Source organism: Dasypus novemcinctus, chromosome 13 (genome assembly GCF_030445035.2).
Source record: "Dasypus novemcinctus isolate mDasNov1 chromosome 13, mDasNov1.1.hap2, whole genome shotgun sequence".
NCBI classification, from domain to species: Eukaryota; Metazoa; Chordata; class Mammalia; order Cingulata; family Dasypodidae; genus Dasypus; species Dasypus novemcinctus.
Genome location: NC_080685.1, coordinates 14419416 through 14433698, shown reverse-complemented (window position 1 = coordinate 14433698; position 14283 = coordinate 14419416). Strand labels below are relative to the sequence as shown.

At 56.4% G+C, this 14283-nt stretch overlaps 1 protein-coding gene across 4 annotated transcripts in view; it reads right to left on the bottom strand.

Moving 5' to 3' along the window:
* The window catches only part of GNG4 (G protein subunit gamma 4), an 89751-nt gene extending 77627 nt beyond the window's left edge, over nucleotides 1-12124 (bottom strand). The window contains exon 1 of one of the 4 annotated variants that reach the window (XM_071207364.1): nucleotides 11850-12124. The gene's annotated coding sequence lies outside the window, so the exon portion shown is untranslated. Of the gene's footprint in view, nucleotides 1-1376; nucleotides 1566-11072; nucleotides 11242-11586 lie in introns of those variants that run through there. The other 3 variants (XM_058309507.2, XM_071207366.1, XM_071207365.1) reach the window with 3 other exon arrangements.
* Between the last annotated feature and the right edge of the window lie 2159 nt (nucleotides 12125-14283).

The following is a 14283-nucleotide window of genomic DNA, read 5'->3' as shown; positions in this document are numbered from 1 at the left end:
TTCGGGGGTGAGACCAAGGAGCGGTGTTTCTGAAAACTGCCCCAAGGGATTCTGACACGGAGCCTGGGCTGGGAACCGCTAACGGGTCTACCTTCGATTTTAGAGACGCACTGTGCCCTAAGTAGATGGCAACGAACTAGGAAGCTGAGGTGACGGAAGAGAATGATCACCTCTCTCCCACTCTGGAAGGTGCCAGGACGGGTTCCCGGAGCCACCTAATGAGAATACAACAGAAGAACGCACAGCGGAGTGGGCACAGAGTAGACAACAGAGTCAGGGGGCGAAAAAAAATACATAGACAGTTCTGAGTCACGCAGTGTGGACCTGCAGAGGGGCCTCTCCGCTCTCTCTAGGCCACCCCAGACCTTTGGGGTGTACGGGGCCGTGCTGCAGCCTCAGGGCCACCTTTCTGGATGGCTCTGGGGATCAAACTCCCCCAACATCCATGTCTCCTTCTCCTTAGCCTCGCACCTCAACATCCTTGGCCACTCAGACTAAAGGGGCACCCGCAAAACCATCAGGCTAGGAAGAGTTGGTTTTGGAGCGAGAAACCGCGATACCCTGCGTGTTATTTGCTAACGGAGCCTGTTTCTTCCTCTGCCTCGGGTTATATTACCAAGTGCTCCTCGGGTCCCCTGGACCTGCCTTTTATGCTAGGGGTGGAGTGGGAGGAGACCGGGGGCTGCTGCCCCGTCACGGACAGCGGCTGGGCATAAAATGATCCGGGGACTTGACAGCATTTTCCCTGCGTCCATCTCTCGGCCCCACACAGCCGCCACGCTCACCTGGACAGCCGCCACGCTCACCTGGACAGCAGCCACGCTCACCTGGACAGCAGCCTTAATCTGGGTCAAAGTGTGAGACCCTCCGTGACCACCCTGTTTAAAATGTGTAGCCCCACCCCTGCACGCCATCTCTCTCTTCCCTGCTTGCTTTATTATCCTAGCTCCTCGTACATTTTAAGATGCTCAGTCATTTACTGACTTAGATTACTTTTGATCTGATCCCTCTATTAAGATGTAAATTCTACGAGGGCAGGGATTTTTGTTTGCCCCTCCACAGCCGGCCTCTGTTCACAGCTGTATCCCTGGCACTTAAGAGGAAGTGTAGTGAGAAAAGACAGTGAGAGGAACAACGAGGGAAAAAAGAAAACCCAGCAACGGGGTGCATTTCACGGCCAACAACAGAGGTTCAAGGGGAAGGCAGGCCGAGGAACCAGAGCGGCCGGTGGCCCTGGGCCAACCTGCAGGGCTGTTTTGGGGGAGTTGCCATGGTTACCCCAGTAGGGCCCGGGCCCAGGCCTCCGGCCACCAGAGCTTGGGGGCGCAAAGGGGGGTGACCAGGAGGTTTGGGTGAAACATAAAACGAAAACTCACCGTTGGAGAAAGATACCCACGCACCAAAGGTTAATCAACGGCAGTTTCCCGACACCAACGCTCACAATGACACCGGTGCCAGCAGCCTAAGAGCAAATCTGTCAACGGTACCAGGGCAAAGAAAGCACACGCGAGAGGCCGAGCTGCAACCACTTGAACACAAGGGAGAATGAGTCATCAGGGAAACGCGGCGGTCGCGGGTTTGCTGCAGCTTCTCCAAGACAGGTCAGAGGAGCAGCGGAAGGGATGGCTCATGGGGTGGGTCCCTCGGAAGGGCGCTGTGACACGAAGGCCTGCGTCAGGAGGATGCATTTTACAGCAGCTTGATTTTGCCCCAAACTTCACGCGGGCTCTTTGCGGCATGGGCCTCCGCGGGCCGCCTCGCCCACCCCACGGCTTCACCTGGGGACCCGTGACTCCCCAGGGTGCCCCCAGCCAGACCTCTGCTCAGCTCTGGCTGCCCGCCTCAATGTTCCCCCGTGCCCCCGAGCTGGGGAGGTCACACGCGCTCTTCACCGGCCCAGCCTGCGCCTCCTCTCCCACTCGCTGAACCAGACTGCACCCCGCTCCGCCCAGGCCCCTGCCCCTTTCCCTCCACTTCTGAGCAGAGGGCACCTGGCAGGTGCAAAGGCCCGAGCACATGGCCGACTGCGCTCTGGTGTCCTCAGCTCTCCCTGCGGCTGGCTCATCCCCAGCCGTGCTTCTCGTCACAGTCACAGCCAGAAGGCCACGGCTTGGCTGTAATTGGCTTCTGCCTAAAAACTGCTCGGGGATCCTGCTGAGGTGTGCGTAAGTGCTACCCCTCGGAGGACCTCCTTTTTTTTTTTTTTTAAGATTTATTTTATTTATTTCTCTCCGCCCCCAATTGTCTGCTCTCTGTGTCCATTCGCTGTGTGTTCTTCTGTGACTGCTTCTATCCTTATCAGTGGCACCGGGAATCTGTGTTTCCTTTTGTTGCATCATCTTGTTCTTAGCCATATAAACTCATTTGTCTTTACCATTTCCCCTTTTTATTCAAGGTCTTTTTCTAGTTGAATCTACCTGGACTTACTCATATTTTACTATAGAACTATTGTGACTAGCAATGGAAAAAATTGTATCACTGATGTGGAGTCAGTAGCCACTGGAGTTGCTGAGGGCAGGGAGAGGGAAAAAGAGGTGTGATGTGGGGGCATTTTTGGGACTTGGAGTTGTCCTAAATGATATTAGAGACAGATGCTGGACATTATAGATCCTGCCATAACCCACTGAATGGACTGGGGGAGTGTAAACTACAATGTAAACTATCATCCATGAGGTGCAGCAGTGCTCCAAAATGTACTCACCAAATGCAATGAATGTGCCACAATGATGAAAGAGGTGGTTGATGTGGGAGGAGGGGGTATATGAGAACCTCTTATATTTTTTAATGTAATATTTTTTGTGATCTGTGCATTTTCTTAAAAAACAACACAACAAAACTGTTTGGGGTTCTCCATTCTTGCCCATGCGCTCGAGAGCCTTGGTCACTTGGCTCCCACCTGCCTTTGCCGCCCACTCCCGGCTGGTTCACAGGTCTATGCCTTGGCATCTCCTGCTCCTCTGCCGGGACAGCCCTTTCTCACTGGTCTGGCTGGAGGCCTCCTGAGCTCTCCAGGACCTGCTTGAGGCACGCTCGCCCCCCCACCCCCACCCCATCCCACTGCTCTCAGGATGAGTTAATGTTCCTGTTGTCTTGGCACTCCTCGCACTTTAAGCACGTCTACCAGGGCTCTACTCCATGGTTTAGGAAGCCGTTTCCACACATATGCTCCCTCAAGGTGACGAGTTCTTTGAAGGGCAAGACTCTGTCTCGCTCATTTCTAAATTGCCTGTGCCCAAACTACCTGCCGCACACATCACAGGTGCTTGGCCCATGCTCAGTAAAGGAATGCTCAACCAACGTAATTTACACCTTTTAGGAACACAGTTCTTGCCCACAGCACAATAAACGTATTGAAAAAGTCCTCCCATGGTTTCCAGTGATTACAACGAGCATGGGCTCAGAGCAGTAACACAGGGGAAACGAGGCGCTCCCAAAGCCCAGCGCAGCCGACCCCAGAAGGCCGGTGATGGCGGGCATCAGCAGAACCCCGTGACGCAGACCCCAGCAGGGAGGAAAACCCTGGTTAATAAAAGCACACCTGGGTCTGGGCCAACGGTCAACTTACTTCAGACACTAGTCACTGCAACAAAGTGAGGCACGAGGAGCACCGTGAGGGAACCTGCAGAGTTCCAAGCAGTCTGACCCATGGGACCTATCTCTTTAAAAAAATTTTTGTGGGAAGCAGATTTGGCCCAACGGTTAGGGCATCCGCCTACCACATGGGAGGTCCAAGGTTCAAACCCAGGGCCTCCTGACCCGTGTGATGAGCTGGCCCATGCGCAGTGCTGATATGCACAAGGAGTGCAATGCCACGCACGGGTGTTCCCTGTGTAGGGGTGTCCCATGTGCAAGGAGTGCACCCATAAGGAGAGCCACCCAGGGCAAAAAAGTGCAGCCTGCCCAGGAGTGGGGCTGCACACACGGAGAGCTGATGCAGCAAGATGACACAACAAAAAGACATAGATTCCCGGTGCTGCTGACAAGAATACAAGAGGACACAGAAGAACACACAGTGAATTGGCAGAGAGAGCAGACAGCTGGGGAGGGGGGAAGGGGGAGAGAAATTTTAAGAAAAATTTTGTGGCAACATGTATAGAACATAAAATTTGCCATTTTCACTATTTTTAAGTGTACAGTTCAGTGGCATTAATGAGATTCAGTGGTGTGCAACCATCACCACTATTGATTGCCAAAACTTTTCCATCACCCTAAACTCTGCACCCATTAAACAATAACTCCCCATTCCCTCCCCTCCCCCTCGTCCCTGGGAACTTGTAATCTACTTTCCGTCTCTATGGATTTGTTTATTCTAGGTTGTTCACATAAGCAGGCTCATATATTTGTCCCTTCGTGTCTGGCTTATTTCACTCAGCTCAACGTTTTCAAGTTTCCTCCACGTTGTCGCATGCGTCAGAACTTGACTCGTGTTTACAGCTGAACACTGTTCCCCCGCTTGTGTGTGCCACCTTTTGTTGATCCAGTTGTCTGTCGAAGGATACTTGGGTTGTTTCCACCTTCTGGCTATTGTGAGTAACCAGCGATGAATATCGGCACACAAATATCTGCTCAAGTCCCTGTGTTCAGGGCTTTGGGTGTGTACCGAGATGCGGAATGGCCGGTCAGATGGTAGTTCTGGGCTTAACTTTCGGAGGAGCTGCTACGCTGCCTTCCGCAGCAGCTGTGCCATCTTACAACCCACCAACAATGAACGAGGGTTCCAATTTCTCCACAGCCTCACCAGAGCTTATTTTCCATTTTGTCTTGTTCGGATGCCCTGCCTTGTCAAACCTCGTGGCAGCTCTGAGCAGGGCAGGGCCCGGTTGCGGTGGAAGCTGTGGGCACGCTCGCCGGAGTGCTGCAAAGCAAGCGCTGAGCGCTCGGTGGCGCAGCGGCCAAAAAAGGCACGGTCTCCGAACACCAACACACTGGAGGAGAAACTGTGTTAGTTTCCTAAGACTGCTGTAACAAGTTACCCCACCTCGGGTGGTGGAAAGCAAAGCTAATCTATTCCCGCGCGGTTCTGGAGGTCAGCAATCCGAATTCCAAGCATCGGCAGGGCCGTGCTCCCTGCACGGCTCCAGGAGATCCTCCCCTGCCTTTCCAGTTCTGGGGTCTCTGGGTGCACCCTCCAGCCTCCTCCTGTCTTCACATGGCCTTCTGTGTCCACTGTCTCTTCTTCTAAGGACACTTGTCATCGGACTTAGGACACATTCGGATATCCCAGCATGATTTCCTCTTGAGAGCCTGAAGGTACTTATATCTGCAAAGACTCTTTTTCCAAATAGGGTCCCAGTCACAGGTTGCGGGGGACCCGTCATTTGGGGGGCCATCGTTCAACCCACTCTGATTGAAAGGTGGCTGCCTGCTGATGGGGGGGAGGTAAAGCCATTCAGAGCCAGGGATGGGGGCCTGCCCAGGTACCCAGCAGGTCTGGCTAAGCAGAGGGTGCAGGGAGGACACCCCAGTGACCCTCTTAGGGCTCCAGTGACCCTGTCCCCGATAGATAAAACTTCAGCTGCAACAGGGGAATGACACTGACGAAGGCCACCTTATATGTTTCCACCTCCCCTTGTTCCAGAAAGAATGCAGGGGCTGACCCCACTGTCAGCTTCCCTCTGCTCTCTGCCTTGAAGTTCAGCCCTCGGAGGGTCTCCACTCGTGGTCCGTCGTCATCTGTCCCCGGCGATACGCCGAGGCCCTCGAGAGCGAGGAAGCCCGTGTTCCCACCTTCACGTCACATTCCAGAGCACGTGCTTCCCCGCTTACGCCGTCATACGCCTGTTTCAACCAGGGTAAATTTGGTCTCCTTAACTGGGTTGCAGTCCTCTCACCTCTGTGAGAGTCAAGAAGCAACGACAGGCTGTGGCTGCCTTTGCGTTGTAAGTGGAGTTGACCGGGGCATGAAGAAAACAGAATTCTTCCAGGCTTGCCGAGTAGAGAGTAACACTGAGCAGGGGTTGACTCATGCCAGTCTGGTATGCCACAGGCTCTGGGCTCCAGGCCTCACTGAGGGAAGCTCTGCTGGAAATTTCCACAATAGGTGTACATGGCAAGAACTCCAAGACAAAGAGGCAGGGCAGGGTGCAGAACACTCCTGAGGAGGATCCCAGTGTGAGGGTATACCTGAGCCCCCACAACGAAGAGGAAAGATTGGAAGGTGGAGACCACCGGGCCACACGGAGACTCTGGAGCTGCAGACTCTTCAGTCTGGGAGGGTCCTGGGCTACCAGAGTACCCCAATAACAGAGGGGGAAGGGGAAGAACTGCAGCTCTGTCCAAGCTCTATTAATGAGTGACCTGGGCGTATAAAAGTGGGCTCAGTCGCTTGACCCGAGGGTATGAAACAGAACTTGCTGTGTGGGGCGGGGGTAGCACGGTGGCGGTGAGCAAGTGCAGGCTGCACTAGCCTGTGCCAAGCCAGACCTCTGTCCCCTCTGCCTGCAAGAGCTCCGGGATGGTCTGGAGCTGGAAGGACCCCAGAATGCCACCTCCTCAGAGCCAATCCATTCTGGTGTGTGGGAACCTCTCACAGGTGGGACCGTTTGAGCAGGCCACCTCAGTGAAGGGCCTCTGATTAGATTGTGTGGTCCAGGGTGAGTCTTAATCCTCGTCCTGGAGTCCTTTATTAGAGGGAGAAACATGCAGAGGCAGAGAGAGAGGCAGAGAGAATGCCCAGAAGCCAAGAAAGAAGGCCCCGGGGGCCGAAAGCTGGAAGCAGCAAGGCCCGGAGGAGAGGGGAGAGATGGATCAGGAGAAAGTGAGGCTGGAGGAGAAGGCGGCGCCCTGGGGAGCCCCCAGTGGGCCTTCCCGCGTGGCAGGAGTCCAGGATCGCCTGCAGCTGGCCTTCGGTGGGAAAGCATCTCCTGATGATGCCTTCCTTTGGACACTTTCAAGGTCTCAGAACCATAAGCTTGTAAGTTAATAAATCCCCACTTAAAAGACAACCGATTTCTGGTATATTACCTTGGCAGCCTTTAGCAAAGCAAGGCACCCAAAGAAGACAGAGCCCCAACATGGGGCAAGACCACTGGAGTGGGCTAAATGGTGCCCCCCCAAAAAACATCCCCCCAGAACCTGCAATTGTGCGAATGTGACCTTATTTTGGAAAGGGTCTTTGCAGATGTAAATTTGGGTACGGATCTCAAGATGAGCTCATCATGGAATACCCCAGTGGTCCCTCAATTCAAGGCAAGTATTCTTCTAAAAGACAGAAGAGAAGACTGGCCCAGAGGAGAAAGCCATATACAGATGGAGACGGAGACTGGAGCCTGGAACACCGGGAGCTGGAACAGCACGGGAGGATTCTCTCCTAGAGCCTTCCGGGGAGTGTGGCCCTGCCCGGCCCTGGACTTCAGACTTACAGCTGCCAGACTGAGAAAGAACATACTGAGTTGCTGGTGGCAATGTGTTACGGCAGCCCTAGGGGGCAGCCATCCCTGTCCTCGCCTCTCGACCTGGTCTGCAGCCTGGGGCACAAGCTGCGGGCTGGTAAGAAGCACCTGGCCCTCAGCAGCCTGCCTCAGCAATCTCTCTGGACTGCATGGCTTCCCACTCCGCCCTCCCAGAGTCCTTTGCTCTTGTGTCCCATCCACTTCGCCCACTTGGACCTGCATACTTGGGCACTATATTAGTCAGTCAAAGGGGTGCTGCTGCAAAGTACAAGAACTCTGTTAGCTTTTATAAAGGGTATTTATTTGGGGTAGAAGCTCACAGATACCAGGCCATAAAGAGAACTCAAGGTTACTTCCTCACCCAAAGTCAGTTGCTACCCGTTGAAGCAAGATGGCGGGTGGCATCTGTGAGGGGCCAGCCTTCCTCTCTCCTCTTACGGCTCTGTGGTCCCAGCTCCTTCCCAACTCAGCTGTAGGCTGGAGGGCTGCTTCTTCCTGGGCTCAGCTGCCCTGGGCTCTTCACAAGGTCAGCTGTAAGCTATCAGGCGGATGGCTCGCGTCTCTTCCCAGGGCCACAGGATCGAAATCCTCTTCTCTTCCCATCTGTGGTGCTCTCTCTTCATGTCTGTGGTGCTCTCTCTTCATGTGTGTATCTTATTCTGTGTATCTACTTCTCTGTCTGTCTCCTTGACTGAGCATCTGTTTATAAGCCCACAAAGGGGGCAGAGACTCAGACTGAGTTGCCCCAATGCCGTGGTCGAATCTAAGCCCTGATCTAATCAAAGGCATCTCAGTGAATCTAATACAATCAAAGGGTATCATGCCCAGAGGAACAGACCAGTTTACAAACATAACCAAATACCTTTTATGGAATTCATAAATATTATCAAACAGCTACAGGCACTGTTTTACATGTGTGTGTAACCGAAGCCTGGAAAAAGAAAGTACAGTTGAATTTGGGTGGTGGGATTGTTTAACGCCTTTGGATGCGGCCGTAAAGGTGCTTTAAAAAATCTGCTGTAAAAGACTTTAAAATGTTGCCCTCTGTCTTGGAGGTGATGGAGAGAGGGGGTGGGAGGGAAGGCCACCGCAGCCGCAAGTTAGAGACGATTGCCCAGGGGAACAGCAGGACTAACGAGAAAGGCAGAGGAGAAAAGCAGGTGGTGCCAGGCTGCGGACGGCGGGCTGTTGGCTGGCGTTCTAAGCGTGTCCCAGGGAGGGCGGTGAGCGCTCACTCCCAGAGGGACACTTAACACCTGTTTCTCTCCAGGGGCCCTCCACGGCCTCAGAGCAAACCTTCCCCTGGAGAGGGACACTCCAGCCCCCCGGGGAGAAATGATGAGAGAAGTCTAAGAAGAAAGAGGAACCAGTCTCTTTTGGGAAAGGAACTCATGCCCAGTTCCTGGGTGTGGGTGCTGACAGAGCTCACGGCTGCTCCTCTTTCATCCGTCCCAATCACTTTTGTCATGTGCATGACCTTTTCCTTGGTTAAAGAAAAATCACTGCCTGCCACGAGACACTCTGCCACTCTCCTGGGCAGAGAGGCCACTAGCCGCTACGCTTGTTTATTGTTTTTTCAAAATAGAAAATGTGCAGCAATCCTGCGCGGGCTCGACGAGAACACCCACATGACAGTGTCCCGTCCCGAGCCTTGTGACCACTGGTCCTTCTTTCCCCTTCTGCTGCCTGGGGCTCCCCACCAAGTCTAGTCCCTTGGCTGGGCCTTTGGTGACCTGCTTGCAGGTGCCCAGGACCCTGAGGGAGGACCAGCTGCTCCACCACTGCCTTATCCTTCCACACTCCCGTGGACACCCAGCACCCGGTGCCAAGAGAGGCGCCAAGGCCCTCCACAAACCTGCATGCGTTCTGCCATCGGCACAATACCTGCCATTCCGTCTGCCAGCCTCCAGCTAGGAAAACTGATTGTACACCAGCTGGCACTTGGCCTAACAAAAGCTCCTTGACAATGAAAGGGATTTGGAATGCTCCAGCTAGCTGGCTGAATTGATCTCTTTCTAAGTGCCCATTGTTTTCTCTGCGGTACGTCTTTCTTTCGCAGTATGTCTTGCTTCTGTTGCCTTCCCAAAATTGAAATTTTATTTGTGCTTTCATTTTGGACCATGTATTTAAGGTCTTTGGTTTATTCTTCACAAGGTTTTAGCCAGCTACCTCGTTCAGTAGTATTGTGCTAATTTCTATACTATAATTGATCTCCCTGTTCGAATCACTCTACTTGAATAATATTACAGTCCCTTGATCCCGAAGTCCAGAGTGAAAAAAAATACCAAATTAAAAAGAAAATCAGTAAGATCAGAGAAGGGTTTCTGTTCATAAAGGTGTTCCAAGAGTTAGTCAGGTAATATTTGAAATAAACTATTTCAGAATCCAGGAAGAAAAGGGTAATTAACTGACACACATTATCAGGCATTCTTCCCTCTTCAAATAGAAAAACAACAAAAAGAGGCAAGCTAACAAATATGCGACTGTGCGCTCGGGCTATCAATAAATGGGAGTCGCTGGTCTGCGTGCGTTCTCTCAGCAATTTGGCCTGTGGTGTGTGTGTGGGGGCCAGAGCGGGGAGGTGGCATCGTACCCAATCCCTCCTGGGTCCCCAGAGCCTTGCTTCCCGAGACAGCTGTGGGACATTAGCCTCCCCAGGGACCAGAGGGAGGACAAGGGCCCCGTGTTTCCACCTGGCAGCCCCCCTGCCCCCCATTTCAAAGACTACCATCAGATGTGAGGAGCTTCAGAGACTGTGACTTTTGCTTGAAAACTGGAAAATGAAAATGGGAAGCTGCTCTCTGGTATTTTCACCGTTGACTTGCCGGAGGAAAGCCAGAGGCCAGCCAGCCATGGCCACGCCGGGCCTCGGTGGGCCCTTTGTCATCTTGCACAGGCTGGGCACGTGTGGGTGGGCGCAGGAGCCAACAGGAGCCCCATTGTCCTGAGCGGTCATTTCCGCCACGGTGAGGCTGCTCCTCTAAAGCCTCCCCTTCAGCCTTGCCTGCACGTTAACACTGGTATTTAGGAAGTGTCCTAGCCACCTCTTGTTTCTGATGGTAACCAAGGCCACCCGGCACTGCAAAAATAATCCATATTTTAAATGTGCAGGCCCTTGTTTCTCGGGACGGGAAAATGCTTTCCTTTGATCAGCTCGGTTGTTCACACAACAGCCTCCAGCAGCAAAGAGGCGGCCTCAGATGGCGGTGCGCCTCCCCTCCCCCGCACACACGACCCGGGAAGGGGAGCTCCCCGCGGACCAGGCAGCAGCCCGACCCCGCCGTGCTCCGCTCCGGCAAGGAGGGATCTGCCGCTCGATCTCCCGGTCCCACCGTCGGGGGCATCACGCCTCCCTCAGGAACAGATGACAGGACTGACACGTTTTAATGGGGAAACCCCTGCGCAGCCGAGGGGGGCCTTCTGCTGGCGCCGAGATGCCGGGCCCTGCGCCCACCCCGTTCAGGGCGGTGACGGGAAGGGACAGGGGCGCCTCGGGACGCCTGGCACTGGGAGCGGGAGGGCAGCAAGGGTGGGGGACCCGGTGTCCACGCTCCAATCGATCCCCTGCTAAACTTTGACATTTATTAGTTTGCTCACACCCTGGCTCCTGATACGCGAAAATCAGCACATCCTTCTCAGCGGAGGGCCCCTCTCCAGCCACCCTCTGTCCCCGCATCTCACCCTGCCGTCTTTCTCCCAAGCGGCCTGGATCCCGCGGAGCGCGCGCTGCGCTCGAAGGCCATTCCAGCACCAGCCCCGGGGACAGACGCCATGAGGCGCGGGGGGCGGCCTGCGCCTTTCCTTCCCGCGTCCCCCGCCCCCCGTCCCCCGCATCGCTCCCAAGGCGGGCGTCCTCGGCGGCTGGGACTCCAGAGAGCCTTTTACAGGCACTCACCCAAAACGCTGCCCCAGACACGACCACCGGCTCACCAGCCGTCCCCTCCCCACGGTCCCCTCCTCCCGGGCAGCGGCGAGCGCTCCGTGACCCACATACGGAGCAGGGGTGCGCCCGCAGCCTCCCACCGCCCCAAGCCGGAGAGCCCCGGGCACCCCGACCCCCGGGCGACCCCCCGAGCGTTCCGAGGGGGTGGACCGAAACCCTCCTCGGGCTTTCCACGGGCCCGGTGGGAGGGGCCCCCGAGGAGCCCCAGCACTGCCCCGCGCCCGCACGTCCCGCCGCATCCGCTCCGCTCACCTGCGCGGGCCCTCGCTCGCGACGTGTCCCCGCTCGCTCTCCCGCGGGCCGCCACTTACAGCTCGAGCGCCGCCCAAGCGCCCCAAACCTTCTCCCTAGTTGCCGAGACTTTGCAGCCCGAGGTCCCCCTTTGTTTGCGGTTCGCCGCGGGCTGGCGGGGGCCGCCCCCGCGCCCACTCCGGCCCCGCTTCGCCTTCGCCCTTCTCAGCTGCAAGCAGCGCCCCCGAGGAGGGCTCCCCGCCGCGCCCCCCGCCTCCACTTACCCGGAGCGGGGCGCCCGGCACTGCGGGAGCGAAGCGCGCGGGCCGCGGGCGCTGCTCACGCGCGGGCTTTGTCTCCGGCGCAGTTCACGCGGGGGGCGGCCAGACCCAGCCGCATCGCTTCTCCTCGGGGCGCGGGGCTGGGCGCGGGGCTGGGCGCGGGGGGATCCGGCTCCGCCGCGCCGGGACCCAAGCTCGCCTGGGCACCCGCAGCGGCTTCGCTATGGCAACGAGCGCCCCGCGCCGCTCCCCTCCCCCGCCCCGCCGCGCGCGGCTCCGGCCCCCCCGCCCGGGGCCCGAGGGCAGCGAGGGCAAGACCACGTGCGGGGGGCGCTGCTAGGCCCTTGCTCTCTGCGACCCCCCAGCCCCGTTTGGGAACGGGATCACCCAGCCCCTGGTAGCGCGGGACCCCAAGCCCCCGCGCGGCCTCGAGGACGCGGGTCCCTGCCCGTCGGGGCGAGCCGGCCGCGCCCCTCCGCCCCCCGCCGCCTTCCTGGCACGTTGGTCGCGCCCACTCGGCCGCAGGGTCTCGCCCCGCGCGCGCGGGAGGGCCCGGGAACTCCCGCCCGCCGCCGACGTCACTGGTGCGTCACTGGGGCTCCCGCGCCGGGGCTCCGCGCTCCCCGCCCGCGCCGGCCTCCCGAGACGCGGGCGCCGGCGGGGGGGGGGGCCGCGGGGCTGGCCGAGGGGCGGGACCCTCCGCGTGCGCCCGGTGGCTAGACCCGGGGACAAGCCCGCCCCGTTCCCCCCCTCCAGCACCGAGTGCCCGAGACCCTTCCGCGGGCGCCGGGGGCCGTGCGGGGAAGGCGGCCCCAAGCCACCGAGAGCCGCATCGCAGCGTCTCCGCTTCCCGGCGTGGGCCGGGGGCCGCGCCAGGGCTAAGGCTCGCGTTGCTAAGTAACCGGGGGAGCGGGGAGCCACCGGGCCAGCCCCCCAGGCTCCCAGCCCCGCAGCGCCCCAGCCCCAGCCCCCAGCCCCCCAGCGCCCAGTCCCCCGGCTCCGCAGCTCCCAGTCCCCCCGTTCCCCGGTCCCAGCGGCTCCAGCGCCGGAGACAGGGCCGCGCCCTCGCCTGCAGCGCCGGCTGTCACCTTCCCGGCTGGCGACCCGGAAAGCGCGTGGAAATTCTCACTCTTCCCGGAGGGCAGACAGTTGTGCGGACGCTCAGGTTTTAGAGAGCGGCGGCTCCCCAGGCCCCTTCTCTTTTGAACTTAAAAACAGGGTCCTCTTTACAGAGAGACGTAAACCCTCCCGTGGTTCTCTCTAGGGAAAAACAGCCTGAGTGCTGTCCATTTTCCAAGCCTTAGAAAAAAATAATCCCAAGCCTTTGGAAGAGAGAAGCCACCAAGGCAGTGTTAGCAGGATTTGTAGGAAAAGGAGGCCGATATCAATTCCTTTATGTATGTATTTATTTTAAATTATGGCTGACGATGAGGAGACATTCCTTTGAAAATTGGCATTCCTCATTTTCACCAACCATCAGCCCCCCAGCCTTGCCGTGAGTGGCCCCGGAGCCCTCGTTTCTGGGATCCCTGGTCCCCACTGATATGGCATTTGCCGGTCAAACGTGCGACCTGGTGCGGTCCAAGTGTGATAAGATGCAAGCGCAGAGGTGACAGAGGCCCACCTGGGGCCCACCAGCCTCGCACATGGGTTTTTTCACAGCTCCCGAGTGTCCATTTTAAGACCTGGAATCAAACTACGGTAAAATGACTAAGCCACTTAGCAGCCAGAGCTAAGAAACTGAGAGATATATAAGGGTACTGCATTTAAAATTCAACAAGTCCAAAAGTGGACGCACTATTGTCACGCCTGCTCTTCCTGCCTCAGTGGCACCACCCACTAAGCGCGTGGAGAAGGCAGGATCCTCTGTTTTCTAGCACCCTAACGCCCAATCTGCATCCGAATTAATCAGTAGGAAGGAAAATCAGTATCCTCTTCCAGATGCCTCACTTTATGTTTTTATTTTTTTCCATTTCTAATATTACACTATCTTTTCAAGGTGGAGTGTGTCTACTTCGAAGAGTAAGGAGAGAAAATGGTAAGGCTAAGTAAGCCATGGGTTCCCAGGACCCAAAGTATCAGTATCACCTGGAAACTTCGTAGAAATGCAAATTCTCCCTCCCCACCTGCTGGATCAGAAACTGTGGGGGCGGGGCCCTGCAGTGGTGTTTTAACCAGCCCTCCAGGTGATTCTGGCTCTCTTCATCTGTGGGCATCACCTGAGCGTGCTGCAACGACCTAACGTGGCACCTGGCTCAGGACTGGGTTCCGGTGTTCCTTTCTTTATTCCTGGTAATATTCCAGGAAGGAGTTTTTGTCTGACTGTACTATAGAAGCACTGCAGTTTTCTTAAGAGTAGTGTTTGCACAGTTTTTCTAACCTTTTACTTTTTTTATTTTTTTTTTTTTTTTTTTTTTTTTTTTTTTTTTTTTTTTTT